Source organism: Malaclemys terrapin, chromosome 15 (assembly GCF_027887155.1).
Source record: "Malaclemys terrapin pileata isolate rMalTer1 chromosome 15, rMalTer1.hap1, whole genome shotgun sequence".
Taxonomy (NCBI): Eukaryota; Metazoa; Chordata; order Testudines; family Emydidae; genus Malaclemys; species Malaclemys terrapin.
Window position 1 is genome coordinate 11,090,735 of NC_071519.1, and position 24,465 is coordinate 11,115,199.

The 24,465-nt window shown below is 50.6% G+C and overlaps 2 protein-coding genes across 6 annotated transcripts in view; both read right to left on the reverse strand.

The window, feature by feature from the left end:
• The window catches only part of LOC128823014 (zinc finger protein 436-like), a 446,052-nt gene extending 426,091 nt beyond the window's left edge, over positions 1-19,961 (reverse strand). For both annotated transcript variants that reach the window (XM_054005016.1, XM_054005015.1), the window contains exon 1: positions 19,878-19,961. The gene's annotated coding sequence lies outside the window, so the exon portion shown is untranslated. The remainder of the gene's footprint in view (positions 1-19,877) is intronic.
• Positions 1-19,969, reverse strand: part of LOC128823052 (zinc finger protein OZF-like) — a 34,234-nt gene extending 14,265 nt beyond the window's left edge. The window contains exons 1-2 of one of the 4 annotated variants that reach the window (XM_054005099.1): positions 19,878-19,945; positions 6,239-6,296 (exon numbers count right to left, since the gene is read on the reverse strand). The gene's annotated coding sequence lies outside the window, so the exon portion shown is untranslated. Of the gene's footprint in view, positions 1-6,238; positions 6,297-7,616; positions 7,638-19,877 lie in introns of those variants that run through there. The other 3 variants (XM_054005096.1, XM_054005098.1, XM_054005100.1) reach the window with 3 other exon arrangements.
• Positions 19,970-24,465: the final 4,496 nt, after the last annotated feature.

The window sequence follows — 24,465 nt, forward strand, 5'->3', positions numbered from 1 at the left end:
ACACTTGACCACGCCATGCTTGCAGCAAGTAATCTGGTATCATTGCCTGACAAAGCCTGGCAGCGTATGGTCCCGGTGTTTGCTGGCATTCAAGCAACATCCGTTCTTTATCTTGTTGTGTAATCCTCAGGAGAGTGATATCACTCATGGTAACCTGGTTGAAATATGGGAACTTAATTAAGGGAACAGAGGTGGCCATTCCTACTGGGCTGTTTGCCTGTGGCTGAAAATAATTCCTTCCCTGCAGTTAGCCAAGCGCAGATGGGAAATTGGCCCTGAGCTTTTCGCGTTTGGCTAGCAGGGATCTTCCCTGTTACCAGCCACGCGGTGGGGGGAGGGGTACAGCGATCATCCCAGAGAATTCATGGCGGGAGGGGGGGGGTGGTTAGTTTGTTTTCTGCTGCTGCTGAATGTTAACAGAAAAAACGCAGCACTCTACGGGTTTTGCTTGGTATGTGGGAAAGGAGGGCGCAGAAGCCGTAAGACAATGGCTTACCATGGCCGCATGCAAGCCGAATTCTGTTGCCCGGACCTGTGATCTCTAGCAGCAAAGCCACAGGCACTCAGTATTAAGAGGCAAAATGCGACCTTGCACAGAAATAACATGTGCTATGTAATGTGAATAGTGTTGGTCACCGTGAAAGAGTATAAGCATTGTTCTGCAAAATGTATCTTTTTAAACAATTCTCTTTTTTCCCCTCCCTATAGCAGCTGCAAATTCCTCAAGCCTCCCTCCTCCATACCGAAGGTTATCACAGATAAGGCGTCGTAAGAAGAAGACGCGAGACGAGATGTTTTCTGAAATTATGGAATCCAGCCGCAGTGACAGAGCTCATCTGAATGAGTGGAAGGAAACGGTTTCAAAGTATAGGAAAGAAGCCAGTGAACGTGAGGACATGAGGGACCAACGTGAGGACATGAGGGACGCTCAAGATGAGAGGTGGCAGCAGGAAGATCAGAGGAGGCAGGATGCAACGCTGGGGCTGCTGCGTGAGCAAACAGACATGCTCCGGCATCTGGTGGAGCTTCAGGAACGGCTGAGGAAAACAGACTGCCGCTACAGCCCCTGTACCCCCCTCCCCATGTTCCGTATCCTCCTCACCCAGACGTGTAAGAACGCAGGGGCGGGGGGAGGCTCCGTACACCTTCCCATTCCACCCCAGTAGACAGCCCAAGCAAAAGGCTGTCATTTTTTTAACGTTTTTTTAGTGGCCTTTTACTTCCCACCAATCCTCCTCCCAAATCCCACCCGGGTTCCCTCCCTCTTTTTCTAATCTATCAATAAAGAATAAATGATTTTTAAATGATAGTGACTTTATTTGGTTTGAAAGCAAGCTGGGGGAAGGGGAAGGGTGGGTTCCTTACAGAAAATGAGTCAATAAAGGGGGCGGGTTTTCATGAAGGAGAAACAAACAGATATTTCACACTGTAGCCTGGCCAGTCATGAAACTGGTTTTCAAAGCTTCTCTGATGCACAGCGCTTCCTGGTGTGCTCTTCTAATCACCCTGGTGTCTGGCTGGGCGTAATCAGCAGCCAGGCGATTTGCCTCAGCCTCCCACCCCTCCATAAAGGTCTCCCCCTTACTTTCACAGAGATTGTGGAGCACACAGCAAGCAGAAATAACAATGGGGAGATTTCTTTGGCTGAGGTCAGAGCGAGTCAAAAATGAACGCCAGTGACCTTTTAAACAGCCAAATGCACATTTTACCACCATTCTGCACTTGCTCAGCCTGTAGTTGAACAGCTCCTGACTCCTGTCCAGGCTGCCTGTGTATGGCTTCATGAGCCATGGCATTAAGGGGTAGGCTGGGCCCCCAAGAATAACTATTGGCATTTCAACATCCCCAACGGTTATTTTCTGGTCCGGAAAGTAAGTCCCTTGCTGCAGCCCTTTAAACAGAGTAGTGTTTCTGAAGACGCGAGCGTCATGAACCCTTCCCGCCTAGCCCGCGTTGATGTTGGTGAAACGTCCCTTGTGATCCACAAGTGCTTGCAGCACCATTGAAAAGTACCCCTTGCGGTTTATGTACTCGGTGGCTTGGTGCTCCGGTGCCAAGATAGGGATATGGGTTCCGTCTATTGCCCCACCACAGTTAGGGAATCCCATTGCAGCAAAACCATCCACTATGGCCTGCACATTTCCCAGAGTCACTAACTTTCGTAGCAGCACCTGAGTGATTGCTTTGGCTACTTGCATCACAGCAGCCCCCACCGTAGATTTGCCCACTCCAAATTGATTCCCGACTGACCGGTAGCTGTCTGGCGTTGCAAGCTTCCACAGGGCTATCGCCACGCGCTTCTCAACTGTGAGGGCTGCTCTCATCTTGGTATTCTGGCGTTTCAGGGCAGGGGACAGCAAGTCACAAAGTTCCATGAAAGTGCCCTTACGCATGCAAAAGTTGCGCAGCCACTGGGAATCTTCCCAGACCTGCAACACTATGCGGTCCCACCAGTCTGTGCTTGTTTCCCTTGCCCAGAATCGGCGTTCCATGGATAGAACCTGCCCCATTAACAACATGATCTCCAAAGCACCGGGGCCCGTGGTTTCAGAGAATTCTGTGTCCGTGTCCATGTCCATGTCCTCATCATGCTTGTCGCTGTGCTGCCGCCGCCGCTGCCTCCTCGCCTCGTTTTTCAGGTCCTGGCTCAGCATAAACTCCATGAGAACGTGCGAGGTGTTTACAATGTTCATGACTGCTGTCTTGAGCTGAGCAGGCTCCATGCTTGCCATGGTATGGAGTCTGCACTGTTCACCCAGGAAAAAAGGCGCGAAATGGTTGTCTGCCGTCCGTTGCTTTCATGCAGGGAGGGAGGGAGGGAGGTGAGGCTGTATCCAGAACCACCTGCGACGATGTTTTTTGTCCCATCAGGCACTGGGATCTCAACCCAGAATTCCAATGGGCGCGGGAGACTGCGGGAACTATGGGATAGCTACCCAGAGTGCAACGCTGCAGAAATCGACGCTAGCCCCGGTAATTGGACGCACACCGCCGAATTAATGTGCTTAGTGTGGCCGCATACATTTCAACTTTATACAATCTGTTTCCCAAATTCGAATTATATAAATTCGGATTAATCCCATAGTGTAGACATACCCAGAGTAAGCACATTTGAAATACAGGGTAACACCCACAACTAGCCTTTCAGGTACAACAATGAACAAGCCAGACAGTGCTGATGGCTCATCAACAAAGATAATGGACCGTGGAAGAGCTTCCCCTTCCTGTGAATGTTCCAGCCAGCCTATGAGTCATGGCTACAGCAGGGCATGCGACCAGACCACATGACAATGAACTCCATTTTGGTACCTGTATTTTTCCACAAAGGGGACTGGGAACTGAGTTTGGAACAAAGGGTTCCTGCCATATGCAAAAGCTACATAAGGTGGGGTGTGACATCATCTCTTGGCCTCATTCCCCAGACACGAGAACTCCTGGAAGCACCTGAGGAACAAAGACTAAACTGGGGGATGTGCTGGTGGACTGCTTCAATCATCAGTCAGGGTGAGAAACTGCTAATTCAAATTCTATCCAGCTAGTACAGGGGCCGGAAAACTTTTTGGCCTGAGGGTCGCATCGAGTTTTGGAAATTGTACGGAGGGCCGGTTAGGATTCAGGAGGCCTGGGGCAAAGCAATTTCGGGGGCCACTTACATAAAAATAAGTTGCAATACTATAGAATACTATATTCTAGTTGGGGCCCCTGCAGGGCCCGGGGCAAATTGCCCCAGTTGCCCCACCCTCTGGGTGACCCTGCTGACCTCCCTGACCCCTATCCACACCCCTGCCCCCGACCATCACCCCAAACTCCCCTGCCCTCTATCCAACCCCCCCACTACCTGGCCCCCTTACCATTCCTGGAGCACCGGTGGCTGGCAGCACTACTGCCTCACACCGTGCAGCACAAAGCACCGGGTCAGGCTGGGCTCTGCAGCGGCACTGCCCCAGGAGCTGGCAGCCCCGCCGCCCAGAGCATTGTGCCGGTGGCGGGGCAAGCTGTGGCTGCCGCGGAGGGGGAACAAGAGGGGAGGGACCAGGGGCTACCCTCCCGGGCCAGGAGCTCAGGGGCCGGGTACGAGGGTCCCGCGGGCTGGATGTGGCCTGCGGGCCATAATTTCCCCACCTCTTATCTAGTATGCTAGGCTCAGTTTGAGTTTCTGGTTATTTGCCAAGTAATCTGCTTTGATCTATTTGCTATCACTTATCACTGGGAAATTGGTGGTTGTTTTCTGTCTGTCCTTGAGTGGCTTAGGTAAAGCACTCAGGTAGCTTAACTGAGTGTATGGCACCACCTGTTCTCGTGTTGGGTGATAAAAAGGCCTGGAGAGGCTGACTGAATCTCCAGCAAAGCAGTGTGAGAAGGGCCAGCCCAGCTTGAGGGTTAGAGGGCACAGTGGTTCCCAGAAGCCGCCCACACTGCACATCGGGGTCACAACCCATTACACCTTTCATAACTATAAAGGGAAGGGTAACAGCTCTCCTGTGTACAGTACTATAAAATCCCGCCTGGCCAGAGACTCCAAAATCCTTTTACCTGTAAAGGGTTAAGAAGCTCAGGTAACCTGGCTGACACCTGACCCAAAGGACCAATAAGGGGACAAGATACTTTCAAATCTTGGGAGGGCGGGGGGGAAGGCTTTTGTTTGTGCTCTTTGTTTTGGGAGGTTTTCACTCTTGGGACTAAGAAGGACCAGACATCAATCCAGGCTCTCCACATCTTTCTGAACAAGTCTCTCATATTTCAAACTTGTAAGTAAACAGCCAGGCAAGGCGTGTTAGTTTACCTTTGTTTTCTCAACTTGTAAATGTACCTTTTACTAGATTGTTTATCTCTGTTTACTGTACTTTGAACCTAAGGCTAGAGGGGGGGTCCTCTGAGCTCTTTAAATTTGATTACCCTGTAAAGTTATTTTCCATCCTGATTTTACAGAGAGGATTTTTACGTTTTTCTTTAATTAAAAGCCTTCTTTTTAAGAACCTGATTGATTTTTCCTTGTTTTTACATCCAACCGGGTTGGATCTTGATCCACCACGAATTAGTGGGAGAAAGAAGGGGGGATGGTTAATTTCTCCTTGTTTTAAGGGGTTTGGATCTGTATTCACCAGGGAATTGGTGGAGAATCTCTCAAGGCTACCCGGGGAAGGGAATTAGCTTTGGGCAGCGGACCAGATCTAAGCTGGTAGTTAAGCTTAGAAGTTTTCATGCAGGTCCCCACATTTGTACCCTAAAGTTCAAAGTGGGGAAGCAGCCTTGACAACACCATAGATTACAAATTCTCAGCACGTTTGTCACGTCCTGTCCCCTCCCTATCTCCCACCACCTCTAGCAGCTCCCACCCTCCTATGCCTTTACTGCTCCTCTCTCTCCAAGCAGAACCCACCACCAGCTCACTGATAATCCCTTACGTGAGCCAGCCCCATTGCAGCCATTTCCTTCCCCCTGGGAGGAGGGGATGATCTGGAGCGAAACGTGAAGTAATTCTTCCGCTCTATTCCGTGCTGATTAGGCCTCAACTGGAGAAGTGTGTCCAGTTCTGAGCGCCACATTTCAGGAAAGATGTGGACAAATTGGAGAAAGTCCTGATAAGAGCAACCAAAATGATTAAAGGTCTAGAAAACATGACCTATGAGGGAAGACTGAAAAAATTGTGTTCGTTTAGTCTGGAGAAGAGAAAACTGAGAGGGGACATGATCAGTTTTCAAATACATAAAAGGTCGTTTCAAGGAGGAGGGAGAAAAATTGTTCTTCTTAACCTCTGAGGACAGGACAAGAAGCAATGGGCTTAAATTGCAGAAAGGGAGGTTTAGGTGGGACATTAGGAGAAACTTCCTCTCAGTGTGGTTAAGCACTGGAATAAATTGCCTAGGGAGGTTGTGGAATCTCCATCATTGGGGATTTTTAAGAGCAGGCTTGACAAAGACCTGTGAGGGATGTTCTAGATAATATTTCGTCCTGCCTTGAGTGCAGGGGACAGGAGTAGATGACCTCTCGAGGTCTCTTCCAGTTCTATGATTCTATGAACCAAAGGCCGCAGAAGAGCAGAATCAAAGGAGTCACTTTGGGGGATTCTCCCTCTCATTGTCCCCAAGGCTGTCTCAGGTTTACTAAGGTGTTTGATGCTCCAGCCTTTATACAGTCTCTCCTGGGAGTGCCCCCTTTCATGGGCTGGGCCTAGTTTTAACTTTTGGCAAGCATGACCCTGGGGGCTCGGAGAATGGGCCTCCTTGTCTCAGCACACCTTGTTTCTTTCTGTGGCTCCCCAGTGAGTCCAGATGAGTAGATACTCCTGATAGAACCTGTGAACATAAGAACGGCCCACTGTGTCAGACCAATGATCCATCTAGCTCAGTGGCCAATGCCAGGTGCTTCATAGGGAATGAAGAGAACAGGGAATCATCAAGTGATCCATCCCATCACCCATTCCCAACTTCTGGCAAACAGAGGCCAGAGACACCATCCCTGCCCACCCTGCCTGTGACACTGGCAGATGAGGTGTTAGCTCTTGCAAAAGCCCGCATGTCTTAATTGAACATGGACAAACGCATAGCTGGAATCAGTCTGACTCACCAGCGTTAGTATTATTAAAACAGGTGTGGAAGCAGAGAAAGAACTGACAGGAAGGGGATGCAATACATGACAGTTCGTTAGCAAGAGTCAGGCTAACTGTAACCCTGATAACGCGAGATTTGTAGAAGTGAGGATTGTGTGAGGCGGGTGAGAGAGAACTGTGTAAGAAGTCATTATGACCTGGTATAGATAAGGTGTAGAAGACCTTGTGTAGATAAGGTATAGAAAATATTGTATGTTGGCAAGAGTCAAAACAAGTGAGGAAATGAGATATCAAGATGGCCTATGTATAAACAAAATACAACTGTTGCTCATTATTGTCTGTAACAAAAGGTATAAATGCTTGCTGTAATTGTTTACCTGTTGAGAGACCTGCTTAGCTCTCTCCCTCTGCGCAATTGTGAGAGTTAATAAAGCATCTGACTTGCTATATCTAAACAAATAGTGAGAACTCTGTTTTTCTCCGACCATCTGGGGGCTCATCCGGGATGGCAACGCCCGCAGAGGCACCGGCAGCTGCTACGGATCGTTCCCCTTTGAACCCCATGGTGCCACAATAGAGGTAGGAGACCTTTTGAAATCTCTATTGGGGTGTCAGAGGAGGACTGTCCGTGGGGCCGTCTTTCCCTGTTGGGCTCACGCCATCCGAACTTATTGACTGTGCAGCAAGGTCAGATGCTGAGCGGCTTAGGGGAATTGTTGCCGCCCCCTGTATGCATATGCGAGGTGCATAGGGTTTGCACCTGTGTTGAGGGGCTGTTACCGCCTCAGGAGGGGTTTTTAATGCCTCGAGTGATGCATCGAGGTACTTGGGAATAGTACCTGGAGGTACTTGGGAATAGTACCTGGAATAAGGCCTGGGTGTGTGGGTGTGTGTGTGTACACCAGTGTGAATTGAGTGTTAACGGAAGACGCCCAGAGTACTCTGCGAAGTCTTTTGGCTCGTGACCAGAACTACTCTAATGCAAGCCCGGTAACTAGAGGATCTTTTAGGAGATCCGACCCACGGTGGGCTAACTCGGCCTGGCATCGTCCGGCAAGGAGGCTACCTGGGTCTAGGAGTGTGTGAACCCATCTTCCCTCCCCTTTTCCTCTCCGTATGAGCCACTGACAGTCTGATCATCTCACTGGATGCAACAGAGTAAGCGGCGCCATCTCTCTGAGACTAGCCGATGCTCTTTGCTGAAGGGAGGTGTAGGAGGGTCGTGGCCATCCTCGTTAGTCTCTCCTGTGTGAATACCCTGTAGGGAGAGATCCTTAGTTTATGTGCCGCTAGCGCGGACAGGGCATCCTCCTCCCTGTGTGTGTGATTGGAAAATGGGTGGGGGACAGTCTAAGGATTCCCTCTCACCCCCTAAGGGTACCCCAGCTTATTTCATGTACGTACATTATGGTACTAAAACCTGCAGGTATTTACAGAATTGAAATCATTACACGCGTGAAAATTCATCTAAACAATGCCCACTAGAAGGTACCTTCAATCTAGATAAGATCATACATCTCAGAGGAGCTTTTAATCACCAAAAAGCCTCCGACACACAATGGGAGCAATTTGTCTATTGAGGAAAGGAACGGGTTAATTTGAAATTCAGCTTGGTCCAGAGATAAAGAGAAAGTTAATCTGCGTTCAAGGTCAAGAATCAATGCAGACCAGGCTAAGTACAAAGAAAAACTGCTTTCGGCCCCAGCTGACTGTGAAAAAATATAGACATAGTCAAACCAAAGGCAATACAAGTTACAGTGCTGAGATTACATTTGCAAAGCTTAACTGTCCAGTGAGATCCAACAGTCTACCTTTGCGACCCTGGAGCTGGCGTGGTTTGGGGAAGCTGAAGAAGCCACAGGCAGCCGGCCTGGACTGGAATCACTGAAAAGACGCCCCAGGAGACCTCAGGGTGTAAAAGAACTGCCCTCCCAAGAGAGGAAGCAAGTTGGAGATTGCACAGCACCTTCTCTGAACGTTATACACAGACGTGGCCAGTCTGGATGTACGTGTGTGAGTATGAAAGTGTGCCTACTCTCAGCCGCAGTAAGTCTGAGAACCGGAGAGGGATTTAGCATTCCTTTTTCCACCCCGGCTGACCGGGAAGGGTGTCAGGTGGATCTACCCCAGTCGTAGCAGGACTGGGCAATAGAGGAGTTGGAGAAAAGGGAAGAGTTGTGTACTTGATAACTAGAATTGAGCAATTAAGAGCATAGATCATGAACTAGGCAGCAACTCAAACCTACGCCCAGGGCAAGTTGCAAGCCTTGAGACAGGACTTCCAGGCAGAAAAGGAAGCATTGGCTAAGCAAGTACCGGTCCTTCAGGGACTTGTCAGAATTTAACCATTTGTGTTTACATATGCTGTAAGAGCAGTGTGTTTGCCACAAGAGAAAATTGAATAGTTAAATGCCAATGGGTCATGCGTTTTGCCCAAGTGGCAAGCCTCACGAGGGAGGACTCGGGTAGCCTTGTGAGTAAGAATGTTTAAGAGAAGAGACCAGGAAGGGTGGGGGCTAGTTGAGAAGCCCACCCTCCTATCTAAATTGGTAGTGAAAAAGCTGGTGCCCATGGAAGGGACGGTTCAGCGAGAAAAGCAGGATCGGGCCCAAGCGGGCAGGCAATAGATAGAGAGATTGGAGAACAGGTTGGAAACTTTGAGGGCATAGTGGAAGGAAAGGAGTAAGTAATTATAAGCATGGGGATTTCAAATCCCCAGGATAATAATTGAAATGGTAAAATGTGTGTAAGACAGAGTCTTTGTACCAAGGTGCAAGGCTCTCCTTTCTTCTGCTGAATAAAGCAACTCTTCCTTATCCCTGTCTGGCTGTTATTGGCTCTCAGCTAGGTGGACCCGATATTTTGGTGACAGTTACTGGCGACTCCGGTTAATGAATTTCCGTCTTATACATTTAGGTGTTAGGTGTGTGGACGGAACTGAGCCTCTCATTTGTAACTCCTCAGAGTGGAAGCCATTGCGTGCGATGAAGCTCTGAGGTCGAATTGGGATCCTTCTGTCCCGTCCCCTGTAGTGGTCAGTATTAGTAGAAATTCCTGTAATAGGATCCTATTAGGCCATAATTCCCTCTGTTCTCTGTGTAATTCTCTGTTAGAGTATCAGCACGCAGATGGGTGGGTCTCTGGTAAAACCCTCTAAGGATAGCCCTTTGAATTATATGTTAAGTAAATGGCCTTTACCCAGTGTTCAGGAAAGAATAAAGATTTGAATTTGTTTTTGGGTAACAAAATAGCAGATAAAAGATCTGGTAAAAAAGAGAGAGAAGGACAGTGCCCCTGGCTCTGTGTGGTCGAGCTGTCACTTTACTAGGGGTGCATGGAGATTTTGTAAGCACAAAAGAAACAGTTACACCTGTGTAGAAATTGATACGGCTAGTGTTGTGGAAATTGAACTGTGGAGAGGATGTGCATTTTCCCCAGAACATGTGCAGTGTATATTGTAGCAGAGGTAAAAGAAATGCAAACCTACCAATATAGGTTGTGTTGTCTCTTTCAGATCACTGGGTGTTTGAAAGCAGGAGTTAGAAGTAAAAGGCAATCAAAAGTCTGGGAAAGTTAATTGTGTCCCTTTTTACATAAGAATTTTTAAGCTGTGGATAGCTTTGGATCTGGAAGCAAGCCAGAAAGCATCTGTATTAATGCAATTTTCTAACTAATAAGGTAGAAGCCACTGAAACCTGGGCTGCCTATGAAACAAATACAAGGAAATATGGGGTAATTCCTCTGTTTTGTCTAAAATCAACAAGAGTATGTGTGTATATAAAGGAAATATTTTAAGCAATGACTGACTACCCAGAAGGGGTAGACCTCTGTTCTTTTGTCTTTCAGATCATCAGAGAAAACGGATGCCAGCTGAACAGCATTCAATGTACCATGCATTTACTGGTACAATAGGAATTATTTTTGTGTTCTTTGTCCTGTCTTGTGGTGTTTGTCTTGTGGCCAGAATTGTTGGGTTTAATATTTTCATAAGACAGTCTAGTTCAAAATTAAATAGAAGGGTTAAATCAGAAAAGCAGATACATGTTTTTATGCAACTTGGAATACAAAAAGTGTTTGGATAAATCAGGAAAATGTGATATACTAAAGTCTAATGCAGTTGCTTAAGTAAGAAAAAGAAACTTCATTGGCCAGATTTTTTTTAATTGAAAAAAACTGTTGTTAAAATTTGCATACCAACAGTCTTTGGAAGCAAGGACATGGAAGGTTAACCCACTCCCCATATTGCCCATGGGATCCTTCTGGCTACTTCAGATTTCTAGCCAGAGGGCTGGGGAGGGAGGAAAGCTATTGGACACCTGAGGTTGTACCGAGTGGACTCCTCAAAAGTGGGTGTGCTTGTCCTGGTTTGTTGTTCCAAAGCTCTGTAATAAAGTTATTTTACTGGAAGGGTGTACATGGCATACATTGAATAATAAGACTAATGTACTGTATAATGGCAATGTGTATGTGTTCATTGTTGGGAAAAGGTGTATGAGTGAAAAGTGGAAGTTTCCTTTGTAGGTTAAAAGAAGCCAAGAAGGGGAGAAGGAAAAAGAACAGAATGAGTTAACTGAGGAAAAATAGCTAGCAAGCTCAGTCCAAAGATAAGATGCTGGCACCATCCAAGGACACTGCCCACAGCTAAGACTTGGCTGATAGCCAAGAAAAGGGGGGCCTGAATGTGCCCAAGCAACTATGAGATCTGCAAAACACTGCCAGGCATTAATGAAATGTGTTAGGTTTCTTTTCTCACAGATAAAAGAAGTGCTACCCAAAGACCCTAGCAGCCCTGCCATTCATTGAAACAAGGAGACTGAGTCTACGTAAAGTCCATCAACGAAAGACTGCTTTGGCTCCACACTGGAAAGGCCCTTTCCAAGTCCTGTTAACCACCACCACCGTGAAGTGCCAAGGACTACCTGCCTGGACCCATACTTCTCACTGTAAAAAGACCCCTCCACCTCGGGAGGACTCTCCGACTGATAAGCCTATTTCTCCTTCTAGCTCTGCTGTGTCTTCTGGACAGCAGGAAAAAGAAAGAAAGAAAAAAAAAAAAAAGACAAAGTGAAGTGCTAGGAACCTCTCCCTTGTCCACTGACAGACCTACTGTGCCTCTGGATTTTTCTAGAAGAAGCAAAACCATTACAGGGTGATGTGCTAGTAACCTCTCCCCTGTATGATGCTAAACCACACTGTTTCAGGAAAAGAGAAGAAGGAACACTTGCTTCACTGAAACCACAAAGTCCAGGGATTCCTGACTACAAGAGACATTAAGAACTGACCCTGGTGAAGAAACAAAGAATTATACACTGGCAGGAAGAAACTTGTGGGACCCATGCTTGGGAACGTGGTATTGATTGGATTTTGGGGTTTATTCTACAGGCTGCGCCCTGTGTTTTGGATAAGTCCTTCAGGATGTATTGCCTCCCTAATTGGATTTTAAATGATAAGTACCAAAGGCACCTTGTTGCCATTGCCCCTGCCATCTCCTCCATTACACTATTACCCCTGTAACACATCCAAATACAGACAATGCCATATATTTGATAAAACCAATGACTAAGGCCTTCACACTTTAATGATTTATTTAAATATTGTTTGAAAAAATATATTTTTAAGGTTCAGGATATCCCATATAAGCGAACAATTGAATGGATCAGTGGAGATAAAAGTATATGATATCACTACCAGTGAACCCCAAGAATTTATAATTGCTCACAGGGGGCTGCCATTAGATTAGCACAACTGAGGGCTTGGGTTATTTCCTCTAGAAAGAAGAGAGACTTGACCGGATCCCTGTGGGAGGGGCCAATAATGCAGCAGCAGTTTGGAATATTTTTAAGAACCAAGAACATGATGAGAAATTGGGGCAACTAGAGAAGGCCATTGGCCTTGTTTCTGGAGCACAACTAACCCAGGTACAGGCTGGAGTTGATGAGTTACATGTTATTTCCGCCCTTAGTTCAATGACCCAGAAGTTGCTGACAGAGATGGTATTGAATATCACTGAGGCTGGGAAGGCATTGCAGTGGGATCTAGCATGCTCAGAGATTCAGGATTTCTTGAATGACCAGCTAATGGCCATTCAAAATGATCTAGAGCACCAGGCTTGGCCCACTGCCCTTACAGACACATCAGGAGTACCATCTGATCTGTGGCCATGGAAACATACTTGGAAACTTTCTGGGTGGAAGTGTGGACGTTCTCAGTGCTCCTTCCAAGCATATGGACCGGTTCAGGGGGTGTGGGCTCCCACATACCGAATCCTGCCGGGTCCATGGGGAGGATGCATGTGGGATTGGGTAATTCACCGAGACATCTGGGAAATTAGACCTCCTGGTATGCCCAATCGATTTTTAGTCAGTGCTCCTGGGATTACATCTGACATTTGGATGGGGTTAGGGAGTCAATGGACATTTTGGCCGTCCGTTACAACCCCCACAGCTTCAGTGTATCCGTAAACTGAAGCCAGGAGAAGTTGTTACTCTTCATGACTACGTTTGCTGGGAGGGTAGGGGACAAGGAACTACCCTGACAGGACACTTAGTTTTTAAGCTAATGATAGCTGTGTGTATGTTAAAGCCACCACATTGCAAGACATACATTTTAATCTCATTACCACTGCAGGCAATCATATTATTTACTGGCCTGCAGATAGAATTTTGCAAGTAGTCCTTAGGTTCCAGATACCCTTTAATTGGACTAGTTTAGTACCTGATCGATTTCAAAATTTGCTTTCACTGTTACCAGAGGTTCAGAAAATCTCTGAAATACAAGGGCAAATTCACATGCTTCAAAATATGTATCAAGTTAAAAAGTATGCCTTTCAGACAGCTTATAGAGTATCCACCTTATGTACTAAGTATGATGTATTGTGTTATATGACTAAGATTGTACAACAACCCCATCATATTATCGCTATGGGAATATTATTGCTTGTGTTGTGCAGGAGTATGTTATTGTTGTTGTAAAGGACGTGATAATAGTAATACCTTTCATGTCCATGCTCATCATGCATTGTCATTACATCCAATCAAAACCCCTAAGGTTGAAGCATCTGATGTAGAATCTGAATTCCGAGATTTAATGCAAATAGAGATTTGAAAATGTTTGTTGTACTAGTAGTACAAAAGGGGGGTTGTGGAAGCAGAGAAAGAACTGACAGGAAGGGGATGCAATACATGACAGTTCGTTAGCAAGAGTCAGGCTAACTGTAACCCTGATAACGCGAGATTTGTAGAAGTGAGGATTGTGTGAGGCGGGTGAGAAAGAACTGTGTAAGAAGTCATTATGACCTGGTATAGATAAGGTGTAGAAAACCTTGTGTAGATAAGGTATAGAAAATATTGTATGTTGGCAAGAGTCAAAACAAGTGAGGAAATGAGATATCAAGATGGCCTATGTATAAACAAAATGCAACTGTTGCTCATTATTGTCTGTAACAAAAGGTATAAATGCTTGCTGTAATTGTTTACCTGTTGAGAGACCTGCTTAGCTCTCTCGCTCTGCGCAATTGAGAGAGTTAATAAAGCATCTGACTTGCTATACCTAAACAAATAGTGAGAACTCTGTTTTTCTCCGACACAGGTATTAGAATGACAAGAATGTGTTTAGACTTTATTGAATTCTTTATTGAGTTGCTGCCTGGGTTAATAACTGACTAGTTGCATTGTGAGCCTCTGTGGCTATTTAAATCACCAGACAGGGGAGAGACTTTACCTAGGGGAAGTGCTGATTGGCAACAGTATGCATTACACCCTGTTTGGCAGGAAAGGTCTATTAACACCAGATAGACTATTATGGGACGTTAAAGAAGACACAAGACTGTTGTTGTGCTCTTGACCTCTCATTCGCTGAGTTTGCAGCTCTGAGCACATGGCAGAAAGGGGATAAAAAAAACCCATGCTGAAGGAACTGATTATCTGTATGCTGCTTCGACTCTGGGGGGGCAAAGTTTCTAGGCATAAGGAAGAGATTCTCAGCTCCTTATCCTGGGTTAGTCCTTAAGAATATGTAGAGCTTGCTTAATATAGAACAGGGGTAGCAACCTATGGCACGTGTGCCAAAGGCAGCATGCAAGCTGATTTTCAGTGGCACTCACACTGCCTGGGTCCTGGCCACCGGTCCGGGGGGCTCTACATTTTCATTTAATTTTAAATGAAGCTTCTTAAACATTTTAAAAACCGTAGTTACTTTACATACAACAATAGTTTAGTGATATATTATAGACTTATAGAAAGAGACCTTCTAAAAACGTTAAAATGGATTATTGGCACGCAAAACCTTAAATTAGAGTGACTAAATGAAGATTCGGTACATCACTTCTGAAAGGTTGCCGACCCCTGTTATAGAAGCTTCCATTGCCTTTTGAAATTGAAGACTGTAACTCGTCTGCCTCTGCTTTAACCTGCTTTAACTTTGTAAACCATTCTCATTTTGTTTTAAATAAATCTCAATACAGGTTATGACAGGACTGGATAAGATTCAATTGACCTAAGGAAGCGACTGATCCTTTGGGACTGGCACTAACCTGAACATTGCTGTGATTCGTGGTGTAAGGCAGTGGTTCTCAACCAGGGGTCTGGAGCCCGCTGGGGGGCCACGAGCAGTTATCAGGGGGGCTGCCAAGCAAGGCCAGCATTAGACTTGCCGAGACCCAGGGCAGAAAGCTGAAGTCCCAGCGCATGGGGCTGAAGTCCAGGGCCCCTGAGCCCCACCACAAGGAGCTAAAACCTAAGCAATGTAGCTTTGTGGGGGCCCCCTGTGGCATGGGGCCCCAGGCAGTTGCCCTGGTTGCTACCTCCTAACGCTAGCCCTGGCTTTTGGATGCAGAAAGCCAGTATTGTGGCCCACATGGCCCATGCAGTTTTTATAGTATGTTGAGGGGGGCCTCAGAAAGAAAAAGGTTGAGAACCCCTGGAGTAAGGGACCATCTGTCACAAAGGTGAGCTCACCTGTGTGGTGAGATATATGGGATGACACAAGGGAACTGTCTGTGATTCCATGTTACTGCTGTTACAGTGCCGGAAGCGTTTATACTGGATGCTTGGTTGTTGAAATCTACATATAGACCTCACAACCAATTTGGGGTTTGTTCCCTGCTTCTTACCAGTCTGCCTGAGGCAGCTGCTCATGCCCTCGAGTCACTGAAGACAGCGTTAGAGACTTACGGGCACTATGACACCAGCAGGAATTGGCAGCAATGCAGAGCAGGCTTTACACTGACACAGTGTGGGCCAAATGGTCCATGGACTCAGTCAAGCCGCAGTTCTCCGCCAGTGCACGTCAGCGTCCCGGCAACCTTCAAGGAGTGTCAAGACTGCCACGCCTGGAGTGATGATGGATCTCCAGCATAGCATCACCCGCGCCCCATGACCCACCTTGTCTCCTGAGACAGAGGTGAGTGACACAGGGTGCACACCGGATCCGGGGGGGTGGGGGTGGGAAAGAGATAACAAAACACACCTTCTAGGGGTCACCCCTCAGGAAGTCAAGGTAACAGGCACTGTGGTGGCAGTAAAGGGGAGGGGAGGGAGTGGGAGCAGCACCCTCAAAGGCAATGCTGCCAGTGGGTCACCCCACCACATCAGGCATGGGGCTGATAGGGGGCCATTCCCTGGGCCTGGGTGCCTGTGAAGGGATATATAAACCCCTCACTGGCACAGAAGGGGTTAAACTGCTTTAGTCTGGACTGGCCCAGCTCCTCCACACCTGCAAACCATGCCAGGACTGGAGCAGGAGATAACAGGAGAGACCTACTCTACTCAGACGGGGGCAACCCTGGGAACAGTCTGTGGGCATCTCCAGCCCCAAAGAGAGGGCTGGCAGCATTCGGGGCTCTGGCCTTCACTGAGGGAGGCCCAGCTGTTGGGCACCGGTTTGATGGGCAGGATGGCCTCTCAATGGGGACTGCCAACAGCCTGGCACATGGAGTAGATACGGGGTGGCCTGTGGAGCAGGAAGTGGGGCAGCGTCCCAGACAGCACACCAAAAAGGGAACTGGAGAGGGGACTTGGGGCACTGCAACAAATTCAGCACCCATCCTGAAGGCCACTGGCATTAAGTCGTCCTCTCCCTGGCCTACAGGGGTCAGACAGTGACACAGAGATCCCTTGGCAAAGGGTCACTTGGTCTTTGCCAGCAGCTTTCACCTGAGACCTGACAAACCATCACACCAAACATCTCTTGGAGGACGGTCATGTCAGCTGTCTACAGAAAGCTCATAGCTGGTCAAGACTTAAAGACCGACAGATCAACGTACGGGTCATATGTAAGGAACAAAGCATTTATATTGAAAATCTACTTTATGAACTTGGAATGGAAAAATCAATCACTGAGAGGTAATGGGCCCCGGGATCGGCCCATCCACCCAAAAGGGAGTCGTCACTTCTCACTAATCAGCTAGCAAGACAATGCAACGCTCAAGTGACCAGCCTTGCTCCCTCCCAAACTATCAATGGAAAACCATTAGAGCACCACCAAACAACTGAAACTTATGGGGGGAGCTGAAGGTAACAAATTTAATTATCTGAAATCCAAAATATGAATAGTTTAAAGGTATATGTTACACATGTATGGGGTGGAGGGGCAGGCCACAGTGTAGCGGGGAGGGGGCGTGTTTGGAGGATGGGCAGAGCTAGGACATGGCTAGACCAGGAGCAGAAGGCCCAGCTGGAGCACAGACCATGTGAGAGATTTCTCTCGCTGGCTCGGTTACCAACTGCCCATGACAAACACTTGAAAGAAGGGGAGGCTGAGCTGGAAATGGTGGTAGAAGGAGTTGAGGAAGAGAGAAACTTTTGAAAGCATGACCATTATTCCCATTCCTCTGTAATGAAAAATGTACAGGAGAGGGGAGCTGCACTTCACAATCACCCAGCACCTACGTGGAGAGAGCACTGGACTGGGACTATTCCTGGCTCTGCCACAGACGTGTTGGGCGACCTTGGGTAACTCATTGCACTTCTCTGTGCTTCCTATTGCAAACTTGTGTGAGACCCACAACTGCCTATAGGGCTGCTACCTCCTCCCGCCAACATCGCTCCGTGCAAAAAGCTAGGAAATTCACTTACAAAAAGCTTTATGAACGCAGGATTTAAGGTTGCCCAGAGCTGTCTGGTGCCCCTCCAGAAGAGAGATCAGCAAAACTCAAACTTGTAATACTCAGGAAATGCAGAGATAAGGTACACACCAATGTAATCCTAATTCTGACCCACGTGAGCAATGACCCTTTCTTTAGTCCTATAACACACCTATGTGCACCCAGCTATTTGAGATAGTGCCTATCACTAAAGTACGAGGGAAAATGTCAACCAGGGCACACAATAAAGCACTTTATCTTTGCTAAGACAGAATTTGGTTTTAGATGAGCTGCGCTGTACAGGAGCTACTGACACCTGTTCTAAACTCAGATACTGGGCTGCTCCCCAGAAACAGCTGCACACTTGTCAACTGAACACCTCTTCACCCCTTTTTACAACTCTTTCATCCTTACTCACAGAAGTTCCAGCTAACGTTCTACATTCACTTACCCATCGTTAAGCACACAGACTGCTCTCGCATCCCATCTCACTGCTGACCATTCCCATGGCAAACAGTCCCGTTTCCCCCTGACAACATGCACAGCTCAGTGCCGATACAGACTGGAAGCTCAAGGTACACATGCACCTCTTTTCTTTCATCGCACACATGGGGGACTCAGACCCAGATCTTCTTATATCACAATCACACCTCCACCAAGTTGCTCCAACTAACGCCTCTACCTTTCAGTGAAGCTACACCTAACACAATGAATGCAGCTGGAGTGCTGGCAGATAATGCCCAGTGGCTGTTGCCACCTCCAGGGGGGCAGAGTTAAGGTTGCATTGGTATGCACATTAGCTCTCTATTTCCTAGTTTTTGGAGGTTTGAATTTTGCTGAACTTGATACTCTAGCAGGGCCCAACATACTGCTGTTTAAAGACATGGAGGGTTTCTATGCTGCAAACCTGATCTTTGACGTTTTTGTTTTTTTAAAAGATAAATAATTACAATAAATGTACCGCTGCATAAATGAAGGTGTCAGTGACTAGATGAATGTTCAGTAAATACACAGAAAGTGATGGCTCCCCATCCCTATCTGCCATTCACAGAGGCAGCAAAGCCCTGTGAAAGGCAACTTTCAGAGGCAAAGAGAAGGGACTAGAGCTTAGAGTTTCTCTGCCAGTCAGGAAGGGGTAGCAGCAAGGGAAGACTGACAGCTGATAGTTGGAGGGGTGAAAAGATTTGGGGGTATGGTGGGAGACAGAAGCAGCTGGGACTGTGCAGAATTAAGGTCCCTACAGGATACAGGCAATCGCCATAGGGCTACGAATAAGGCATTTTACTGTATAAAGTTCTAGATTAGATTATACCAATTTGTAAAGACACAGAGAGACCAGGACTTGATAACAGCTTGAGGTCCTGTCCAGCCCTACATTTCTAGGATGCTATGCAACATATAGGTATAAAGACAAAACATACAGAATACACTGCGACATGTCAGGCAATTCAGGGAAAAAAACTAACCCCACCCCAAAAAACCTGCACTCCACAGCATATGTCAATTGTTGATCAGAAGTAAAATCTGAGTGTATTTCCCATCACTACTTGATAAATGAACAGAGAGGAAAGAGGCAACATTTGTAATAAATGTCTAGTCACGCTGAAGAACCGGAGCAAAGGGGTAAATCTGAGCTGTGGTTTGTGTTTTATCATTAGCGAGACAGGACCCAACACTCAGGGCCCATTCAAGTAGAACTAGACAACGAGAGAGAAAGTGGGCTGGGGGGAGGGGGAGATTTAGGATATTTTATATCCATCTATGAGAGTTGTGGGGAAAACGGGTCACAAACTGCACATTTGGTAACAGGAGAGAGAAACCCCCAGACTGGGGGGGGGGGGGGGGAAGGGAAGGGATTTTCTGTGGCTATGAAATGAGGGGAGGGGGAGGGGGAGGGGCAGTGTGAAGGGAGTTTATGTGACTGTCCAACACACACAGACAGTGACGGTTCCCCTCCCCCCCCTTCACACGGGCCGCAGGGAGCCGGGGGGGGCAGTTTGAAGGGGGCCGGGGAGGGGGAAGGTCCCTGGAGCAGGGAGCGGGGCAGCAGTGGGGGATGAGCAAGTGCAACACACAGAGACACACACACACAGACACTTTTCTCCCTCGGGGGTTTCCCGCCCACTGACCCTCCCATCGCTACGGAGGCCGCACCGGGACCCACCCACCCCAGCTTCCGGGCTGGCCCAGGGCGGGGGGGCTCGCGGCGGGCCGGGCCGGGCCGGGCCTCCCCCACTCGGCTCTTACCGGCTCTCCCGCGGGCCCGGAGCTCCCCCCGCAGCGGGCCCGGAAGTGACGCATCCCGCGGGGCGCCGGGCGGGGGGGAGGAGACACGTGACGGTTGCGGCCGTTAGGGCCGTTGGAGCGCACCGCGCGCGGCGTTGGTAGGCGGTGCTGCCCCTCCCTTGGGGGCGGGGTTCTCCACAGCCCCGCTCCGGGCCCCTCCTGCCGCTCCCGGCCCCGCCCCGCTCAGCCCGCGCTCCCGGATCACAGGGGACAGCAGCGGAAATGATTTTGGGCATGGCGGCAGACGAACGGGGATCGAACGGAGCATGCGCAGTAACAGCTGCGGAAACCTTCCCTTACCTGAGCTAAAAAGGGCGGAAGCGCCCCTGGGGCAGGCTGGGAGATGTAGTTCCGGACTCTCTCTGGCCCGGAAGTGACGTCGGGCGGGGGGGCTGGGCCCGCCTGCGAATACGCGCGGGGCGCTGCGGCTCTGCCTGTCTCGTGCGGGGCCGTTGGAGCCTCTCCCGGGGCCGGAGAAGAGTTTTGTGTCTCCCGGCTCTGGGCATGCGCAGATCGGCGGAGCTTCCCCCCAACGGACACTGGGGCAGAGTCACCGCCCGGCCCCAGCCCCGCCCCCGGGCAGGAGCGAGTCCGCCCCACACGTGTCCCCTAGGGTTACCATATTTCAGTAAGCAAAAAAGAGGATGGGAGGAGCCCCGCCCCCCCCCGAACCCCCAACCCTCCCCCCGTTCCTTGTCCCCTAACTGCCCCCCAGGACTCCACCCCTATCTAAGCCTCCCTGCCTCTTGTCCCCTGACTGCCCCAAACCTTATCCACACCCCCACACAGACCCCTGGGACTCCCACGCCCCATCCAACCACTCCCCACCCCCTGACAGCCCCCCCCAGAACTCCCGACCCATCTAAACCCCTCTGCTCCCTGTCCCCTGACTGCTCCGATCCATCTCCCCACCCCTGCCCCCTGACAGCTCCCCCCCAGAACTCCCGACCCATCTAAACCCCTCTGCTCCCTGTCCCCTGACTGCTCCGATCCCTCTCCCCACCCCTGCCCCCTGACAGCTCCCCCCCAGAACTCCCGACCCATCTAAACCCCCCCGCTCCTTGTCCCCTGACTGCCCCCTCCTGGGACCCCTGCTCCTAACTGCCCTCCAGAACCCCACCCCCTACCTAAGACTCCCTGTTCCTTGTCCCCTAACTGCCCCCTCCTGAGACCTTCCCCACATCCTAACTGGCCCCCTAGGACTCTACCCCCTACCTGTACCCTGACTGCCCAAAACTTTCTCCACTCCCCCCAAAAAGCCCCCCCCGAACTCCCGACCCCCCCCGTTTCTTGACTGCCCCCTCCAGAACCTCCCTGCCCCTTCTCCTGCCCCCTGGCCCCCTTACCCTGCTGCTCAGAACACGGTGTTGGGCTCTGTGCGAGCCGGACACGTGGCTGCGCTCCCCAGCGCAACACACAACCCGGTCCCTGGCCCGGCACAGTGCTGCCGGAGCGGGGCGTGGGGCTGCAGGGGAGGAGGAGCTGCCGGCTCAGAATTCAGGGAGGGAGGGGGGAGGAGGAGCTCCTCTCCAGCTGCTCCGGAGTCCAGCCCGTGACTTTCCTGCAGCCCTCCCAGCTGCTCGCTCTGCTCTGCCGGGGAGGGGGGAAATCCCGGACATTTTCAGTGATTTACAAATTCCCCCCGGACGCTATTTTTAGCACAAAAAGGAGTACATGTCCAGGTAAATCAGGACGAATGGTAACCCTAGTGTCCCCGCCCCACGCGGGGCCTCCCCTCTCCCAGGGTCTGCGCTGGGGGTGGGGCCCGTCATTAGCCCCGCCCTGCCCGGGGGGAGGGGCAGCCCCTGAGCCAGAGCCTGCAGGGAACGAGCTCAGAGCCCCCAGCCCGGGTGGGAGGGAGAGACGGGACCGGGGAGGGGGAGTAAGGGGGAGATGGGGGTAGATGGGACAGCAGTGGGGAAGGGGGAGATGGGGGGGGGGGGGATTCCCAGACTCGGGGCCTGCCCAGACCCACTGGCTGCAGCATCTCTGGGCAGATCGTCCCGTCCCGGGGAACAAGGAGCAGAAGGAGGCAAAGCAGGACAGCCGCGGGGGTTTCATCGCCGTGTAGACGTGCCCTGACATTATCTCTACACTGCGATTAACACCCCCGGGGCACCTGTCTCCAAACCCGGGGCAGCTGGCTCAGGCTTGTGGGGCTGGAGCTGCAGGGCTGTACAAGGAGAGCGCAGACATACGGCCTTGAGCCCAGCCACTGAGACCCACGAGGCGGGAGGGTTTCCAAACCCAGTGGGAACACAAGTATCTGCACCACAGTTTTGAGCCCCAAAGCTTTAGCTCCAGGAGCCCAAGTCCGATGACCCAGGCCAGCCCTGCTGCAATCTTTACCCCGGGAGAGATGGATTCTGCAGGTACGTCTCCATTGCAATGTCAGCCCTGGTGTGCGCAAAGCACACCCTATTCACCACTGTCATATAATGATGCTATGGTTTGTACACAGTCTGTAGGGTGACCAGATGTCCCGATTTTATCGGGACTGTCCCAATATTTGCTTGTTTGTCCCGTGTCCTGACCAGTGGCGGATTAATAATTTTGACACCCCTAGGCCAGGAAATAATTGCCACCGTTTTCTTGCCCCCATTCCAACACCCTCCCCAAAGTCCCCACCCCAACTCTGCCCCTCGCTTCCCCTTTTGGATCCCTTTGTACCAGCCCCACCTCTTCCCCCAGCGCGCGGCGTTCCCCCTCCTCCCCACTCCCTCCCTGCCCCACAAAACAGCTGTTTCGCGGCACAAGTGCTGGGAGGGGAGAGAAACAGGACGCAACGGCGTGCTTGCAGAGGAGGTGAAGGTGAGCTGGAGCAGGTGGGTGGGGCGCGGAGGGGAGCTTCCGCCCCTGCAAATTTGCCGCCCTAGGCAATAATACGGCACTGGTCCTGACCAATGTGCGGTCGGGACACTGGACAAACAAGCAATTTTGCCCTCCCGGAGGCACTCTCTCTCCCCCCCGCCCCGACTTCGCCCCCTCCTTCCCCTATTGGATCCCTCCCCAAATCCCCGCCCTGGCCCCGCCTCCTCCCCAAGCAGGTGGCATTCCTCCACCCTCCCAGGCTTGCAGCTGTAATGGCGGCGCAAGCCTGGAGGGAGGGAGGAGGTGGTGGCGGCCAGGGCCGGCTTTAGCAAGAGCGGGACCCGATTCCTGGGGGCGGGGCTTGCTGCTCCGGACTGGAGCCGCGCCGCGGGGACCGGGCCGGGCCAGAGCCGACCCGCGCCAACCCGCGGGGATCGGGCCGGAGCCGCGCCGCGGGGATCGGGCCGGAGCCGCGCCGCGGGGACCGGGCCGGGCCAGAGATGCTCCGGTCCCCAGAGCCGTGCCCCGGCGCGGGGACCAGGCCGGGCCGGAGCCGCGCCGCGGGGACCGGGCCGGAGCCGACCAACCCGAGCCGCGGGGACCGGCCGGGCTGGAGCCGGGCCGCGCTGCGGGGGGCTGGGCCGGAGCCAAGCCAGGCCAGAACCGCTGGGGCCTGCCTGCTCGGCAGGAACGGGCCTCGCCTCCCCAGAGCCCTTCTCGCGCTCCCACCACCCCAGCTTACCTGGTGCTGCCGGCCCGCCCCTGCTTCTTTTCAGCAGGGGAGGGGGCGGAGCGTTCAGGAGAGGGGAGGAGGGGGAAGTGAGCTGGGGGTGGGGTGGAGAGCTGCAGCGCGGGGCCCTCTTGGCGCGGGGCCCAATTCAGCCAAATCGGCTGAATCGGCCTAAAGCCGGCCCTGGTGGCGGCTTCCAGTTCTTGGAGCTGGTGAGTACGAGCTCCGACCCCTACAAGGACAGTGCACACATACGGCTTGAGCCCAGCTGCTGAGACCCACGAGGGGGCAGGGTCTCCGAACCCAGCAGGAACACACGTATCTGCACCACAGTTTTGAGCCCCACAGCTTTAGCTCCAGGAGCCCAAGTCCCATGACCCAGGCCAGCCCTGCTGCAAACTTTATCCCGGGAGAGATGGACTCTGCGGGTATGTCTCCATTGCAATGTCAGCCCTGCTTTGCGCAAAGCAGCCCCCTACCCACCACTGTCACATAATGATGCTATGGTTTGTAGAAAGTCTGCCTGGTGAGGTATCAGTTCAAAAGCCGTGATCTGTTGAACATTAATATCTTGTTGGATGGTGTGTGCTCGCCTTGTTTGGGACGTGATGAAGTTTTGCTCTGTGTGCCTTACTGAACTATGTTACGAAGTTGGGAAATGCCCACAACCAGCCTTTCCGGTGCCACAGTGGAGGAGCAAGACTCGCTGCTGGCCCATTGAAAGTATCCACGCTCCCAAGGACTATCCCAGGAGCCCTGTACAATGCAGACTTCTCCGAGATAGCCCGGAGACAATGGACACTGCTTGACTCACATCGTAGCAAAGCAGCTTCCTAGCAAGTTGGAAGAAACTATGAAAGAGGGGAAGAGACATCATGACCTGGCCTCTCTCCCCCACAACTCAAAACTTGGAAACGCACTTGGAGCACAAAGACTGAACTGAAAGAATTCAGAAATCACAAGACAATAATAATAATACATTCAAATCAAAGTCCCCAAGCAGACTAG